This window comes from Bos javanicus, chromosome 23 (genome assembly GCF_032452875.1).
Source record: "Bos javanicus breed banteng chromosome 23, ARS-OSU_banteng_1.0, whole genome shotgun sequence".
NCBI lineage: Eukaryota > Metazoa > Chordata > Mammalia > Artiodactyla > Bovidae > Bos > Bos javanicus.
In genome coordinates, this window is record NC_083890.1 from 42,921,767 (window position 1) to 42,937,861 (window position 16,095).

Here is a 16,095-nt window from a genome sequence, read left to right on the forward strand (position 1 = left end):
TTAACTTACTATGGTTTTCACTCTTTTTGACCATAGACATACTGCTTTGGTTTGGTTGACTAACACCTTTTAACTCTCATTCCACACTTTGACACTGTCCCTCTACTTTCTGTGTTCATTGGCACCCTATAAACACTCAGCTCTGCATCCTATGAAAGGGAAAAAAGCATCTTTTAGAGCAACACTCCACAGTAGATAATCAAGACCCTTCGATCTGGCCTTGCCTTCACAGCTATTTGGATGGCAATGCCCCCTTTGGAAAAGGATCACAGTTAGCTCTCCGACTTGGCTTAAACATTGAAGGAAGTTGAGGGCGGAAGGAGGGTAAAGGTTTTGCAGCCCAAAGTACAGACAGGGTGAAAGCGCTGGCAGAGAAAGGAGAGAGGAGAAGAGGGTGAAGACATGCGAGAGCTACGGAGAGGGTAAGCTGCCTTTGTGGGAGAGTGCAGCCCACCTGTGTGGTTCACTCCTGAGGGATGCGGTGGGACTCTACCCATGCGAGGCCAGAATTAATGTGGAGCATTATTAATGTGGTTTTTTAGGAGCAGAATTAATGTGGTTCAACCCCCACTTTGTTATGTTCAAAACATTCCTCTCGTGGGCAATGACATCCTCTTCTTTCGCCTCTCCTGCCATCTCTTCATTTGGTATCCTAGTTTGGTTTAGTTTTCATTATTAAGCCAACTCATTTTCTTTTAGTGTGAAACTTCTTAATTCATTCTAATATGTTTTAATTTTCCCCCCCATATCTCAGAATATCCTTCTTCTGCATAGAGACTCTTGAGTTTGAGGTCTAGGTCACTGCTGTCCCATAGGATGTACTGGGCAATGGAGATGCTCTACATCTGAGCGTTCCTGTGGTCCCCACTGGCCGGCCACACGAGGCGACTGAGTGCCTGAAATGTGGCTCGTGTGACTGAGGGGCTGAAATGTTAATTTTAAAGAATTTAAAGTCAGATAAGTGGGGACTTCCCAGGTGGTCCACTGGTTAAGACTCTGCCTTCCAGTGCAGGGGATGTGGGCTCGATCCCTGGTAGAGGAACTAAGATCCTACGTGCCTTGCGGCAACTAAGCCCATGCACTACAACTCCTGAGCCCGCACACTCTGGAGTCTGTGCCACAACTAGAGAGAAGCCCCCGAGCTGCCAGGAAGGATCCTGAGGGCTGTGGCTAAGACCTGATGCAGCCAAACAAACACATAGATAATTTTAAAAATAATAAAGTCAAATAAACACACATGACCAGTGGCTACTGCATTGGAGAGCAGATTCAGATGCCTAGACCCTGAGAAGAAAAGAAATGTGCTTTTATCACATTGCACTGGGATGGCTACACCACACCTGGCACCCTGGGGAATCTGTTAAATCCATTACTGTGTGCTTTAGTTTTAGGCTAGCGCATGCGTACCACAGGACATCTGGAGATACAGTTTTCGGCAGTATCCATGGTTTTGTACATACAGGGACTCGTTCTCCCGATTATTTGACTTCACATATCCAGGAGGCTGTGTGTGTAAATACATGTAAAAGGGCTCCGAAGGCAGACAGACTTGGGTCAGAACCCTCATCCCAACAATCTCTAATGACCCCTTACCCACGTTCCATCTACAAAGTTGCAGCAGCAACTATCAAATTCCTATCATATAGCCCTCGGCACCAGGTACAGGTATCTAGAGAGGACAGGTAACCCAAAGTGGGCCATTCTCTCCCTGGGAATTTGGGAGATTAGAGGGAGAGAGAGAGATCGGATGCTTCATTGGTTGGATCCACACACCAACATTGAGTACTGCTGGTCTCCTCATTTTCAATACCCAGATTACAAAATTCAAAGGAGCCAGTGTACAAGAGAGACAAGAATGACACAGGCAGGCAGAAGCGGGGTACAGACACTAGATGAACAGGGATGGGGAGGGCTCCTAGACCTCCCTCTGATGGGCATCAGTGCTTGCCCACCAATGCCTCTCCTCCGCTGACAACAAGAAGTTGCCCTCCCCAGCACTTTCGCAGGGCCATCAGACTTGCAGTAACATGTGGCCTGAGGCAGCGAAATTCCTCTCTGAGTCGCCCCAGGCTCTCACTGCCCTGCTGGGGTGCATTTAGGAGCCTCACGATGAGACAGATCCAATAGTCCAGAGATCCAAGCAGCTGGGTCTCTGAGTCACCACGTGGAGGACAAGCGCCCTGGAGAACCACCCGGGCCTGCATGCTGGTGTCTCGAACCACCGCGATTGTGAGGTGGTTATGAAAGCATAACTTGGCTTCTTCTGGCTAACATTCTCTCTGAGCCTCCGTTTGCTCATCTGTGAAATGGAGCTAAGACTGTTCTGTTAGAAGAAGCCTTTCTTTGTTCTTCAGCAGCGAGAGCTCCAGGTCTGGTTGATTCTTGTTGTTGTTGTTTAGTGGCTAAGTTTTGAGTGACTCTTTGCAACACCATGGACTATAGCCCGCCAGGCTCCTCTGTCCACGCGATTCTCCAGGCAGGAATACTGGAGTGGAGTGCCATTTACTTCTCCAGGGGACCTTCCCGACCTAGGGATCGAACCCACATCTCCTGCATCTCCTGCATTGGCAGGCAGGTTCTTTACCACTGAGCCACCAGGGAAGCCCCGGATTGATTTTAGTACAGTGTAAAAACCTCCCAAGTACCACAGTCAGTATGATAGAATCAGTGCCAATGCAATGGCATCTGAAATGCATTTGCCTCAGCCTAAGGAGCTCGAGCCGGTCTCAATAGGGACCAGTCACAGAGAATACACTGTCCTTTATCAGGGCAGCAGGAGGGGACAAGTGTAGGGCAGGCCTGGGATGCCTTGTCCTCCCGGGGGCCACTGAAAACTCCTGCATCCTCACAGCAAATCAGGGCAGGTACCCCGGGTTCTGGGAGAGGCTCCCTTCCTTCTTCTTGCTGCTGGCAGATGGGCAGTGACTCACAGAGCCAGTCCCTGAGACAGAGGAATTGGCTCCACCAGTTGGTGCCTAAGAGAAAAAGAAGGAAAATACAAGGCTTCCAGAAATCAGCTAGCAGCACCAAGGCTGGCATTGGACATCCCTCATCACCACACGCCCATCGGGCTCACTGTGCCTCAGCTTCTGTGTAACTTCCCACCGGTGCAAGTCTCACGGGTCCCTGTCAACGTTGAGCGTGTGTGTGTGTGTGTGTGTGTGTTGTGTGTATATGTGTGTGTTGTGTGTCTGTATGCGTGTGTGCATCTGTGTGTGTTGTGTGTGTGTGTTTGTATTGTGTGTCTGTATATGTCTGTGTGCATGTGTGTGGGGGGTGGCGGGGGGGATATCCACGTTTGTGATGCAGCAAAGGGAACCCCTGTGCTTTCTCCTCCAGAGTTCCACGAGGTCCTTGCTGCCCTTGGTGTTCACTGTTGGAAAGAAGAGCTAAGGTCCTGACAACAGCCTTGCTCTCCAAGCCCAGTCAGCTGGACCAGTCAGAGGGACACTTTGATGAGGTGTGAGCTTGAAAATGGGGAAGAGATCAGTTTGGGTTCATAACCTGTGGAATCCATCTAGTTCCTCTGTGTCGTCTGTTGGGAATCCCACAGAGAACCGTGCCCGGCAGCTGGGAGGCTTGCCTTTCTTTCTGAAGTGGCCGTAGACTGGGGGGTTTAGCCAGGAGCTTTGGGACCTGGGTAGAATGCTCTTTGCACAGGTCCTGAGTGGCCTTTGGCCTTGCCTGAGGGGCAGGCCCAGGGGCTCAGAAGTGGACAGCTGCTCAGAAGAGGAGCATGGCTGGTGGGAGGGCAGGCGCTCTGACCCGGGCTGGGGTCTCCAGGCTCTGCCCAAACCCAGATGCGTTCACTTCTTGTCGGCGCCCCTCACGTGTGCTGGTGATTGCCCTGGAAAGGCAGGAAATGGATGAAGAGAGTAAAAGTCTCGGGCTTCCCTGGTGGCTCAGTGGTAAGGAATTTGCCTGCCAACGCAGGAGATGCAAGAGATGAGGATTCAATCCCTGGGTTGGGAAGATCCCCTGGAGAAGGGAATAGCAACCCCAACTCCAGTATTCTTGCCTGGAGAATCCCATGGACAGAGGAGCCTGGTGGGAATAGTCCATGCGGTCACAAGAGGCAGACACGACTTAGTGATTAAAACAACAGCAGTCCTCGCCTCAGTCATTCCGAGGCACTGCCAGGATCTAACTTATCTAATGGCCATTTCCACTCTTACCTTCTCACTGCTGATTCTTTCCCTGGGTGGAGAAGGGGTTATTAGATTTTCCCTGAAATTGTGTTTCTTCAATTCATGATCTCCAAAGCGCAGAGTCCTAGATCAGAAATGTGTGCGTTACACATAACGCCTTCTTGAAAGAAAGCCTGGCCCTTGAAGGCCGTGTCTCAAAGACTGAGCTAAAACCAAACTGAGAAGAGAATTTGTGTATCTTTTTGTGGTTTAGAAGGTCAGGGACTTCATTTCCTTCCTCTGGAGCTTGAAAAGGGCTCCCTGCTACGCTCTCAAGGAGCCTTTCATTTGTGTGGCTGCGAACGCTGGTTTATGTTGATGGCAACGTATAAAATTAAGTGAGTGGCTGGTTATTTCATTTCTAGTACATTAGAGTTCTTCTTATACAAAGCAGTTATTCACAGAGTTTATTCTGTTATTTGTTTTCTTTTAAATCCCGGGGTGGGGGATGTTAACAAGGTTAACTCCCAGTTATTCAGGTTATCTAGTTTGTTTGCCGGTGGCTGAGTGGGGCCTGGGGTACAGTCTCTGGAAGCAAGCGGATGCAGGGGTGCTGTTACAGGGAGAGGGCTCATCTGGATTTAGGACTCAGGAAAGGAAGGGGAAGGATGAAAGGACAAGAGACTGGGTACCAGGGCTTGTTGACAGATTTGGTATGGAACCACAGAGCAAAACACAAAGAATAACTCCAGGATTGCAAATTCTAGAGTTGTTGTTGTTCAATCACTATGTCGTGTTTGACTCTGCAACTCCAAGGACTGCAACACGCTAGCTCCTGGAGTTTGCTCAAATTCATGTCCATTGAGTCGGTGATGCTATCTAACCATCTCATCCTCTGTTGCCCCCTTCTCCTCCTACCCTCTCAATCTTTCCCAGCATCAGGTCTCTTCCAATGAGTTGGCTCTTCGCACCAGGTGGCCAAACTATTGGAGCTTCAGATTCAGCAACAGTCCTTCCAATGAATACTCGGAGTTGATTTCCTTTAGGACTGACTGGTTTGATCTCCATGCAGCCCAAGGGACTTGTAAGAGTCCTTTCCAGCATCATAATTTGAAAGCAAAGTCTAAAGTACTTTCATACAATTAAAATGCAATGCATTCTATATATAGGAGCCACATTAAGAAAGTAAAAAATAAACAGATATATAATGTTACTATTTTGATAATTTTAAAATTTAACCCACTATGTCCCAATATCGTTAATATTTTACCTTCTGGGTTTTTTTCAGACTAAGTCTTTTCAAATTCAGCATGTGTTAGCAGACCACATCACAGATCAGCCACACTGCAAGTGTTCTGTGGCCACACATGGCGGGGACCCCCAGAAAAATCCAAAGGGATTGGAAGGATCTAAGAAGAAATGAGTAGGAAAGGATCCTTTGTTTGGAGAGGAGCCTGATAAGCTGTTGCCACGCTGTGTTTTGTGGGATGCCCGAGATGGTCGGAAGGAATTAAAGATACAGGACTGATTGCTGGGAAGGGGAGGCAGAGAAGATTGATTGGTCAAGGCAGATTTGAGGAAATAAAAATCCCCTTACTATATTCGACAACACTTGTTTCATGAATGCCCAGACACTGCTCTGTATTAAGATTTAGCCCATTGACACATGTGCCCATAACGGTAAAGGGCTAGGACCATCTGTAGTGGGCCTGAAAGAGTGAAAGCATCAGTCAAGTCCAACTCTTTGTGCCCCTGTAGACCATAACCTGTTCCCCGTCCACGGGATTCTTCAGGCCAGAATACTGGAGTGCATTTCCACTCCCTTCTCCCAGGGATCTTCCCAACCCAGGGATTGAACCCAGATCTCCCGCACTGCAGGCAGATTCTTTACTGTCTGAGGCACCAGTGAAGTAGTGAGCTTAGGCTTCCCCTAAAGCTCTCAAGCTTGAAGTATTTGGGGATATTAATGCCTATCCACCAACCTCCAAATCACTCCCAATATACATCAAGGATTCAGGTACAAGTGCTTTTTGTTAAATTCACGTATGTTAAAATATCCAAGTACAGAAGTGTATAAAATAGAAAATAACTGTATTTTCAGCTTTCTTTTTGTTTCTTATAAAATAAGGATGCTATACTGTACTATATCATTTTCTTTAAAGTTCTTTGTTTTGTTTTTTGACTGGCTGCAATGGCATACAGGCTGTTAGTTCCCTGGCCAGGGATCAAACCCATGTCCCCTGCATTGGAAGCATGGAGTCTTAACCACTGGGCCCTCAGGAAAGTTCCTCACTTCCCCTTAAATGAGTATTGTGAACCTCCACCTCATCCTTTGAACCGGATGTGCACTACTATATTGTACCGATGTGTTTCACCATTCATTTATCTGGTCTTTACTTGATGGAAATTTATGTTGTTTCAAATATTTTTGCTATTATAAAATACTACAATGGCTGTCCTTTCATATATATCTCTGTACAATGGTTGGTTTTATTCCTTAGGAATACATTTTGAAAGTGATTATCATTATCAGTATGAATATTTTAAAGTTCTCAATGAATACTGCTAAGTTGCTTCATAAAGCTTCCCTTTAATACTTCTTGAGGATTCTGTTCCCACGACTCCGTGCTAATACTGGTTATTTTCATTCTTTTCAATCTTGTCCATCTAATTGGTGAAAAATATATTACAGTTTACATTTTAACTTCTTTGATCACTAGTGAAGTAAAGCAGTCTTTAAATATGTATGAAACATTCATATTTCTTCTGTAGATTGAAAGTGAAAGTCACTCAGTCGTGTCCGACTCTTTGTGACCCCATGGACTTCTCCAGGCCAGAATACTGGAGTGGGTGGCCTTTCCCTTCTCCAGGGGATCTTCCTAACCCAGGGATCGAACCCAGGTCTCCTGCATTGCAGGCGGATTCTTTACCAGCTGAGCCACAAGGGAAGCCCAATTCTGTAGATTGCCTGTTCCTATTTTTTGCCCATTTCTAGATTGGGATTTTGTTTTTCTCTTACTAACAAAATGACACTGACATTTTATATGTAATATATCCTGCAGGTATCTCCCCCAATTGTTTGTTTTTTATTTTGTTTGTGGTGCCTTTGCCTAATATTTCCATTACAGGTAAAATCAGGCTAAAATCATCATGTGGAGAAGCTGGAGTTGGGAACCAGCAGAAGGGCAACAGTGGGAAGAAATAATCTACTGCTTTCCCTCAGTGATAAAACTGGCCTAAAGGCAATACACAGAAGCGGTGGAAATCTCTCAACCATCTGGACATCTGGGGTAAGCCTCATTTTATTAAAAACAAAGTAGAAGTTTGTATTTTATTTAATAAACAATTGAGTCTCTAAACTGTAATAAGAATGAAAAATAAAGAAGGATGCTTTCCCTTCCAGACTTTATTCTGATTTTTCTTCAGAGAAAGGTCAGTTGGGATATAGGGGGAAAAAAAGCTCTTGGAAAAGTAATTTTGCTGCTTTAGAAGTAAGGGTAATAACCATTTGGAAATTCTTTGCAGTTTAAACAAGTTTCTCCACGTTATCCCTTTTCTCACAGATGGGGCTTCTGGGCCAGGTTAAGCATAGCATTTACTCCAGAAACATTTTTTAAGCCCCTACCCTATGCTAAGTGCCTCTAAAAAGGGAAGAATTTCTTGCCAACTGGCAGTAGGACAAAAGCATGAAGAAATCAGGCTTTACTCTAAATGTGCCTGAACCCAATAAATACAGAAAAATCAATTAGTACAGCCCAGTCTTGAAGGCCTTATGGTCTCACAGGGAATAAGGTTATTGAACACACATGGGCAGTGCGCTGCCTGCGGAATGCTGGAGGTGTAGCGTGCTGGGAGGGGATGGGATTCCACCTAGAAGGATCCAAGGAGTTTTCAGAAGAGGCAATCCTCAAGCAGTGTTTAGAGACAGAGTATGTAGTTAAGTGATCTGGAAACTAAGAAAGCAGATTCCAGATATTCAGAGGAAAGACAGACGTGATTGCAAACACCAGGGATTTTTGAAGCACTTGTCATCCTCAGGATGATCTGCTAAAGGAGTACTCTGAGATACAAAAGTGTCACCAGGGATTTTTGAAGCACTTGTCATCCTCAGGATGATCTGCTAAAGGAGTACTCCGAGATACAAAAGTATAAGTAGTGATCACTGTGGATACACAGACCATCAGACGGTGAGAACTGTGGGACCTGGCATGTCGGTACCCAGGGCTCCAACATGGGCCAGCTTCTGATGTGACTCTTTTAAAAGATAAGATGCCTTTTCAATCTATAGTAATAATACTCAGTTCAGTTCAGTTCAGTTGCTCAGTTGTGTCCGACTCCCTGTGACCCCATGAACCGTGGCACGCCAGGCCTCCCTGTCCATCACCAACTCCTGGAGCTTGCTCAAACTCATGTCCATTGAGTTGGTGATGCCATCCAACCATCTCACCCTCTGTTGTCCCCTTCTCCTCCTGCCTTCAATCTTTCCCAGCATCAGGGTCTTTTCCAGTGAGTCAGTGCTTCTAATCAAGTGGCCAAAGTACTGGAGTTTCAGCTTCAGCATCAGTCCTTCCAATGAGTATTCAGGACTGATTTCCTTTAGGACTGACTGGTTGGATCTCCTTGCAGTCCAAGGGACTCTCAAGAGTCTTCTCCAACACCACAGTTCAAAGGCATCAATTCTTTGGCACTCAGCTTTCTTTATAGTCCAACTCTCACATCCATACATGACTACTGGAAAAACCACAGCTTTGACTAGATGGACCTTTATCAGCAAACTTAACTCTGCTTTTTGTGTTTGTTTGTTTTATTTTATTTATTTATTGGACATGCAGCATGTGAGATCTTAGTTCTCCAACCAGGGTTCGAACCCATGCCCCTTCAACCACTGGACTACCAGGGAAGTCCCATCTCTGCTTTTTAATATGCTGTCTAGTTTGGTAATAGCTTTTCTTCCAAGGAGTAAGTGTCTTTTATTTCATGGCTGCAGTCACCATCTGCAGTGATTTCTGGAGCCCCCCAAAATAAAGCCTGTCATTGTTTCCATTGTTTCCCCATCTATTTGCCATGAAGGGATGGAACCAGATGCCATGATCTTTGTTTTTTGAATGCTGAGTTTAAAGCCAGCTTTTTCACTCTCCTCTTTCACTTTCATCAAGAGGCTCTTTAGTTCCTCTTCACTTTCTGCCATAAGGGTGGTGTCATCTGCATATCTGAGGTTATTGATATTTCTCCCGGCAATCTTGATTCCAGCTTGTGCTTCATCCAGTCCAGCGTTTCTCATGATGTACTCTGCATATAAGTTAAATAAGCAGCGTGACAATAAATAGCCTTGAGATACTCCTTCCCCAATTTGGAACCAGTCTGTTGTTCCATGTCCGGTTCTAACTGTTGCGTCTTGATCTGCATACAGATTTCTCAGGAGGCAGGTAAGGTGGTCTGGTATCTCACTTATATGGCCCTTCGTACTTTCCAGGCTCTGTTCCAAGCATCTTACATATAACAGCTCAGTTAACATTCATAAAAGTCTTCTACTTCCCTTTGGCAGGTAAGGAAATTGAGGGACAGAGAGTTTTAGCCACTTACTGAAGGCTCTTTGTTTCAGAGGTGATAGTGTCAGAATTTGAATCTGAACTGGGATGTGAGTCCAGCCATCCAGATCAGTGTCTTCCAAGCAGATATAGTTATTGAGTATTTACTAAGTCTCAGTAAATAAGTTGCACGTGGACTCAATGGACATGAATTTGAGCAAACTCCAGGAGATAGTCGAGGACAGAGGAGCTTGGCGTGCTGCAATCCATGAAGTCACAAAGAGTGAGACACGACTTGGCGACCAAACAACAAGTTGCAGGTCGAGGTATTTATTCTGTACATGTGATTCTCAACTGCCATAGATCTGTGAGGTTGTGAGGTTGATACTACAATTTCTCCCCTTCGATAGCATTACAGAGATTATCTGCTTGCCCAGGGTCACAAAGTAGAAAGTAGCAGACCCAGGATTTGAGCCCAGAGAGAGTGACCTTGGAGAGCGGCAGAGCTCCTGGGCATGGTCACAGAAGCACACAACGCAGGAGGAGGGAGGGGACGGTCCCACGGCATTTGGCACGTCTACTCTCATAGCTTTCTCCGGAGCCTCCAAGACAAACGAGTATTCAGAGGATGCTCTGCAAATACTGAGGAAGACTGCAGGAAATGGGGGTGACAGGCTTAGCTAAAAGGAAACTGGGAAAGGGGCATGCAAATGTCCCAGTCATGGGCAAAGGAAGAACTGTCAAACAGAGAGATGGGACTGATTCTCTATGGCTTCAGAGGGGAGAATCAACAGGGATTTTCCAGTAGTACACTCACAAATGGAATGGCATTGTGAACCCCTCGGTAGCAAGGTTTTTCTGAGAAAAGGCAGGAAAAAAATAACCGTCAGAAAGTTTGGAGAGGGGCATTCCATGCTGGATGCAGAGCTGGCTTAAGTTGCCTCTAAGGTCACTCTCTTCTATGAGCTAATTGAATCTTAATCACCTTCCAACAAGCTCCGTTCCTTTTATGGAAATTAACATATGACAGAATCAAGACTTGGGAAGTTCATTAGAAGCTGTTTATCCAGCATTCTTTTGCCTGTTTTACCAAATCTTTGGTGCACGAGGTTCATAATCAGGTTCCTAAGGAAATACAAGTGGCGTCAGTAGCTTATAAAATAGATTGGATTATGTTCCTTGTAATTTACAGTTCAGAGTATTTTGTTGCATACTAATGCTCTTGAAAAGTCATGCTCCACGAATGAGAACTAATAGGTCACCTTTAACCAGAAGATATGATTAACCAGGATAACCCACCTGCACGCCATGACAAATAGCAAACATTCTGGAACAGTCTCCGAACGGGAAACTGAGCAGCAAAGTATATGAAGCCGTTTCCTACTGGGAACCCAGAGGCAGCAACCCTCTGCTCATTTCCTCCACTGGCCAAGCCCAGGTCCCGGAGGTTATGATTTAGTGTCGGCCACAGGGTTTATTCAGCTGTTTCGGGGACAGAAGAGCTACTGCTCGTAGGCTTGATGGCCAGGGGCATCCAAAAAGGCGGCCAATGTTCACGACGTGTGTGTTCTCCAAGCACAAAAGGTCTGTTCTTACACAGGACTGTCTGATGGTCTGGACGTGAACCCTAAGGGAGAGGCGATTACTCTCCCCCCAAGCTGCAAGATGCTCCAAGGAGAACTCTCCCAGAAGGCCGCAGTTCACTCAGTTTATTTAGGGAGCTTCTAACACCAGTGATACTGAGAAGACAATGGCACCCCACTCCAGTACTCTTGCCTGGAAAATCCCATGGACAGAGGAGCCTGGTAGGCGGCAGTCCATGGGCTCGCACAGAGTCGGACACGACTGAGCAACTTCACTTTCACTTTTCACTTTCATGCATTGGAGAAGGAAATGGCAACCCACTCCAGTGTTTTTGCCTGGAGAATCCCAGGGACGGGGGAGCCTGATGGGCTGCCGTCTATGGGGTCACACAGAGTCGGACACGACTGAAGTGACTTAGCAGTAACATCAGTGATAAAGAATCCTCCTGCCAATGCAGGAGATGCAAGAGACGTAGGTTCGATCCCTGGGTCAGGAAGATCCCCTGGAGAAGGAATTCCAGTATTCTTGCCTGGAGAATCCCATGGACAGAGGAGCCTGGCAGGCTGTGGTTCATGGGGTCACAAGAGTTGGATACGACTGAGCGACTAAACAGTGATGGCACCTCGAGGCGATGTGCCCACAGTAGGCACTGCATGGTCACACCTGCCCTCATCACCCTGTCTCCTGCCTGGCTGCTCTCATCACTGATGTTAACTTTGGGGAGTCACCTTAGGGCTGACCAGTCCCCCTGCTCCCAGGGCCACCTGGCTCACCCCCTTTCCTGTGTCCCAGAGCAAAATGAGCCCCTGCCCCACAGACAGGAGGCCTGCTGCCAGGCCCTCCGCCACCCCCGGCCTTTTCTCCACTCCTGTCTTGTCACCGACTTGTCCCTGGACCTGTTCTCTCTATCTGGGGGCCTCCTGTCCCCTCTCCACCTCCAGCGTCCACTTTGCCAAGTGCACGCCCAGCGGGCTCTGCCCATGACAGCTGTGCTCCAGGGAAAGCACCATGGACCAGACACCGAGAGCCTGTGTGCTGGTCTCTGTGTGGTCCCGAAGCCACGGGGCTTGTTTCCTCAGCTGCAATCCAGGAATAATAACTACCCCCTCCCCTGCTGGGTATAAAAGGCCTTAGTGAACTGAGAAACGCCCCACGATGTAACAGAGGAGATGGACATACCATCTTAAAAAGCAAGGAAATCCTGATGCACACCACAGCGGGCACAAACCCTGACACTATGCTAAGGAAACACGACAGTCACACAAGTAGTAGCTCCCTGGGGCCACCGACTCAGGCAATGAATAAGGAAGTACAAGCCTGGAGGAGGAGACGAGTGTTCCAGAGGAATATCCCAGTGCTCCAGAAATCTCTCCTGGAAGCCTCTGGGAGGTTTCAGAGATGCCAAGTAACACAGGATGGAAAAGTAATGCACGTTGCATAAGTCAAAAATAGACTAAAACCCTCCATTCTTCACTATTCTTCAATCACTGAGATTTAAACGTTCATTAAGACAAATTAGTATTTTGTTAAATGCAAAAAAAAAAAAAATCCTAAGGCATTTCACTTCCAGGGATAAACCCCAAAGAACTGAAAACAGGAACTCTAACAGATATTTACACTCATGTTCATAAAGCATTGCTCACAACAACAGAAATATGGAAGCAAACCCAGTGTCCACTGACAGATGAATGAAAAGCCAAAATGTTGTCTGTCCATACGAAGGGATATTATTCAGCTTAAAAAAAAAGAGGACATTTTGACATAGACTACATCAGGGATGAACTCTGAGGACACTGTGCGTGCGTGTTAGTCACTCAGTCGTGTCTGACTCTTTTAGACCCTATGGACTATAGCCCACTAGGTTCCTCTATCCGTGGGATTCTCCAGGCAAGAATACTGGAGTGGGTTGCCAAGCCCTCCTCCAGGGGATTCCCCCTCCCTGCATTGCAGGTGGATTCTTTACCCACTGAGCCACCTGGGAAGCTCTTAAGAACATTATACTATGTGAAATAAGCCACAACTTACAGTGCATACAAACGAGTTCTGTTCTGAGAGCTCATCAATTTGTTCGTAAGTTAAACAAAGTTAGCCTAGCACAGTCGGCTATACACTGCTGCTTTTTCCCTTGCTTCTGGATATCCTGGGCTTGAAATAAAGGCACTGCACTACTGTACTCTATACAGCGCTGTGCAGTAAGTGCCGCAAAGCACAGCCACTCGTAGAGCATGCCCGAATTTGACAGTGTATGCCAGACACATGAATGATTAATAACTTACCTGACTGGACTTGCAAACCCATGGTCACATCTTTGAAACTTCTCAACTTGAATGTTCGTAAGTAGGAAACCCCTTACTGTACAAATACTGTACTCTAGGAGGAATCTAGAATATAGGCATACCTTGTTTTATTGCTCTTTATTGCATTTCTCTCTCTCTTTTTTTTTTTTGCAAACTGAAGGTTTGTGGCCACCCTGCATCCAGCAAGTCTACTGGTTCCATTTTTCCAACAGCATTTGCTTAGTTCCTGTCTCTGCGTCACATTCTGGTAATTCTCCTACTATTTCAAACTTTTTCATTATTATTATATTTGTTCTATGATCAGTCATCAGTGATCTGTGATATTAACATTATCACTCACTGAAGGCTCAGATGGTAGTTAACACTTTTTTTTTAGCAATGAAGTATTTTTCTTTGTTATCTCAAACTTTAAACTTTTAATTTTGTATTGGTGTATAGCCAATTAACAATGTTGTGATGGTTTCAGGTGAACAGTGAAGGGACTAGCAATAAAGTATTTTTAAAGTAAATTGTATACATAGTTTTTTTTTTAGATATAATGCTATTGCACACTTAATAGACTACAGTACAACATAAACATAGCTTTTATATGCATTGGGAAAGCAAAACATTCATGTGACTTGCTTTATCACAGAGGTCTGTAACCAAACCCACAATATCTCTGCAGTCTGCCTGCAGTCAAATTCATAGAGACAGAAGGTAGAATGGTACTTTCCAGGGGCTGCGGGGGAGGAAGCTATTGTTTAATGGGTAGAGTTTCTGCTTTGCAGGTTAAAGGGGTTCTGGAGATTGATTAAACAACAATGCTGCTGCTGCTGCTAAGTCACTTCAGTCGTATCCAACTCTGTGCAACCCCATAGACAGCAGCCCACCAGGCTCCCCGACCCAGGGATTCTCCAGGCAAGAACACTAGAATGGGTTGCCATTTCCTTCTCCAATGCATGAAAGTGAAAGTTGAAAGTGAAGTTGCTCAGTTGTGTCCGACTGTTAGAGACCCCATAGACTGCAGCCTACCAGGCTCCCCTGTCCATGGGATTTTCCAGGCGAGAGTACTGGAGTGGGTTGCCATTGCCTTCTCCATTATACAACAATGTGAACATATTAATACTTCACACTGTGCTGTTCTGAGTTGCTTAGTCATGTCTGTCTCTTTGCAACCCTATGGACAGTACCTCATCCGCAAGGCTCTGTCCATGGGGATTCTCTAGGCAAGAATACTGGAGTTGGTTGCCATGCCTTCCTCCAGGGGATCTTCCCAGCCCAGGGATCGAACCCAGGTCTCCTGCATTGTATGCAGATTCTTTACTGACTGAGCCACCAGGGAAGCCCAAGAATACTGGAGTGCATAGCCTATCCCTTCTCCAAGGTATCTTCACGACCCAGGAATCGAACTGGGGTCTTCTGCACTGCAGGCAGATTCTTTATCAGCTGAGCTACCAGGAAGTTCAATACTTAACACTCAGTTCAGTTCAGTCACTCAGTCGTGTCCGAGGCTTTGCAACCCCATAAACCGCAGCACGCCGGGCCTCCCTGTCCATCACTAACTCCTGGAGTCCACCCAAACCCATGTCCATTGAGTCGGTGATGCCATCCAACCATCTCATCCGCTGTCATCCCCTTCTCCTCCTGCCTTCAATCTTACCCAGCATCAGGGTCTTTTCAAATGAGTCAGCTCTTTCCATCAGGTGGCCAAAGTACTGGAGTTTCAGCTTCAACATCAGTCCTACCAATGAACACCCAGGACTGATCTCCTTTAGGATGGACTGGTTGGATCTCCTTGCAGTCCAAGGGACTCTCAAGAGTCTTCTCCAACACCACAGTTCAAAAGCATCAATTCTTCAGCACTCAGCTTTCTTTATAATCCACCTCTCACATCCATACATGACTAGTGGAAAAACCATAGCCTTGACTAGACAGACCTTTGTTGACAAAATAATGTCTCTGCTTTTTAATATGCTGTCTAGGTTGGTGGTAACTTTCCTTCCAAGGAGTAAGCTTCTTTTAATTGCATGGCTGCAGTCACCATCTGCAGTGATTTTGGATACTTAACACTACTGAATCTTAAACATGATAAAGGTGGCAAATTTTATATTTATATAATTTTATATTATGTTCATTTTGCCACAACTTTATTTCCCTCTGTGTTGGCTCTTAGCTGTGGCACTTCCACTTAGCTGTGGAATCTTCGTTATGTCATACAGATGTTCCGTTGCTATGCTCAGACTCTAGCTGTGGTGCCTGGTCTCAGTAGTTGCAGCTCAGGGCTCTCTCATTGTGGCACTTGGACTCTGGAGCACATGGGCTCAGTAGCTATGGTGTTCAGGCTTAGTTGCTCCGTGGCATCTGGGATCCCAGCTCCCTGACCAGGGATTGAACCCACATCCCCTGCATTGCAAGGCAGATTCTTATCGACTGGATAGCCAGGGAAGTCCCTACCACATCTTTAATAGGAGACATGAGCCCTGAGCATCAGGTGTTCCCAGGGGTCACTTGGTTTTAGAGGAGTTTCTGAGATTCACATATAGTAAACAGTCAATCGATGTTTATGGAGTTGAAAGG

General features: G+C 46.1%; 2 long non-coding RNA genes across 2 annotated transcripts in view; one reads left to right on the forward strand and one right to left on the reverse strand.

The window, feature by feature from the left end:
- LOC133236674 (uncharacterized) overlaps positions 1-16,095 on the reverse strand; it is a 57,564-nt gene that overhangs the window by 17,787 nt on the left and 23,682 nt on the right. The gene's annotated exons all lie outside the window — the stretch shown is intronic.
- Positions 166-7,507, forward strand: LOC133236673 (uncharacterized). Its single transcript, XR_009732975.1, has 3 exons — positions 166-422; positions 3,340-3,460; positions 7,256-7,507. It is a non-coding gene; the product is annotated as an uncharacterized LOC133236673 (long non-coding RNA).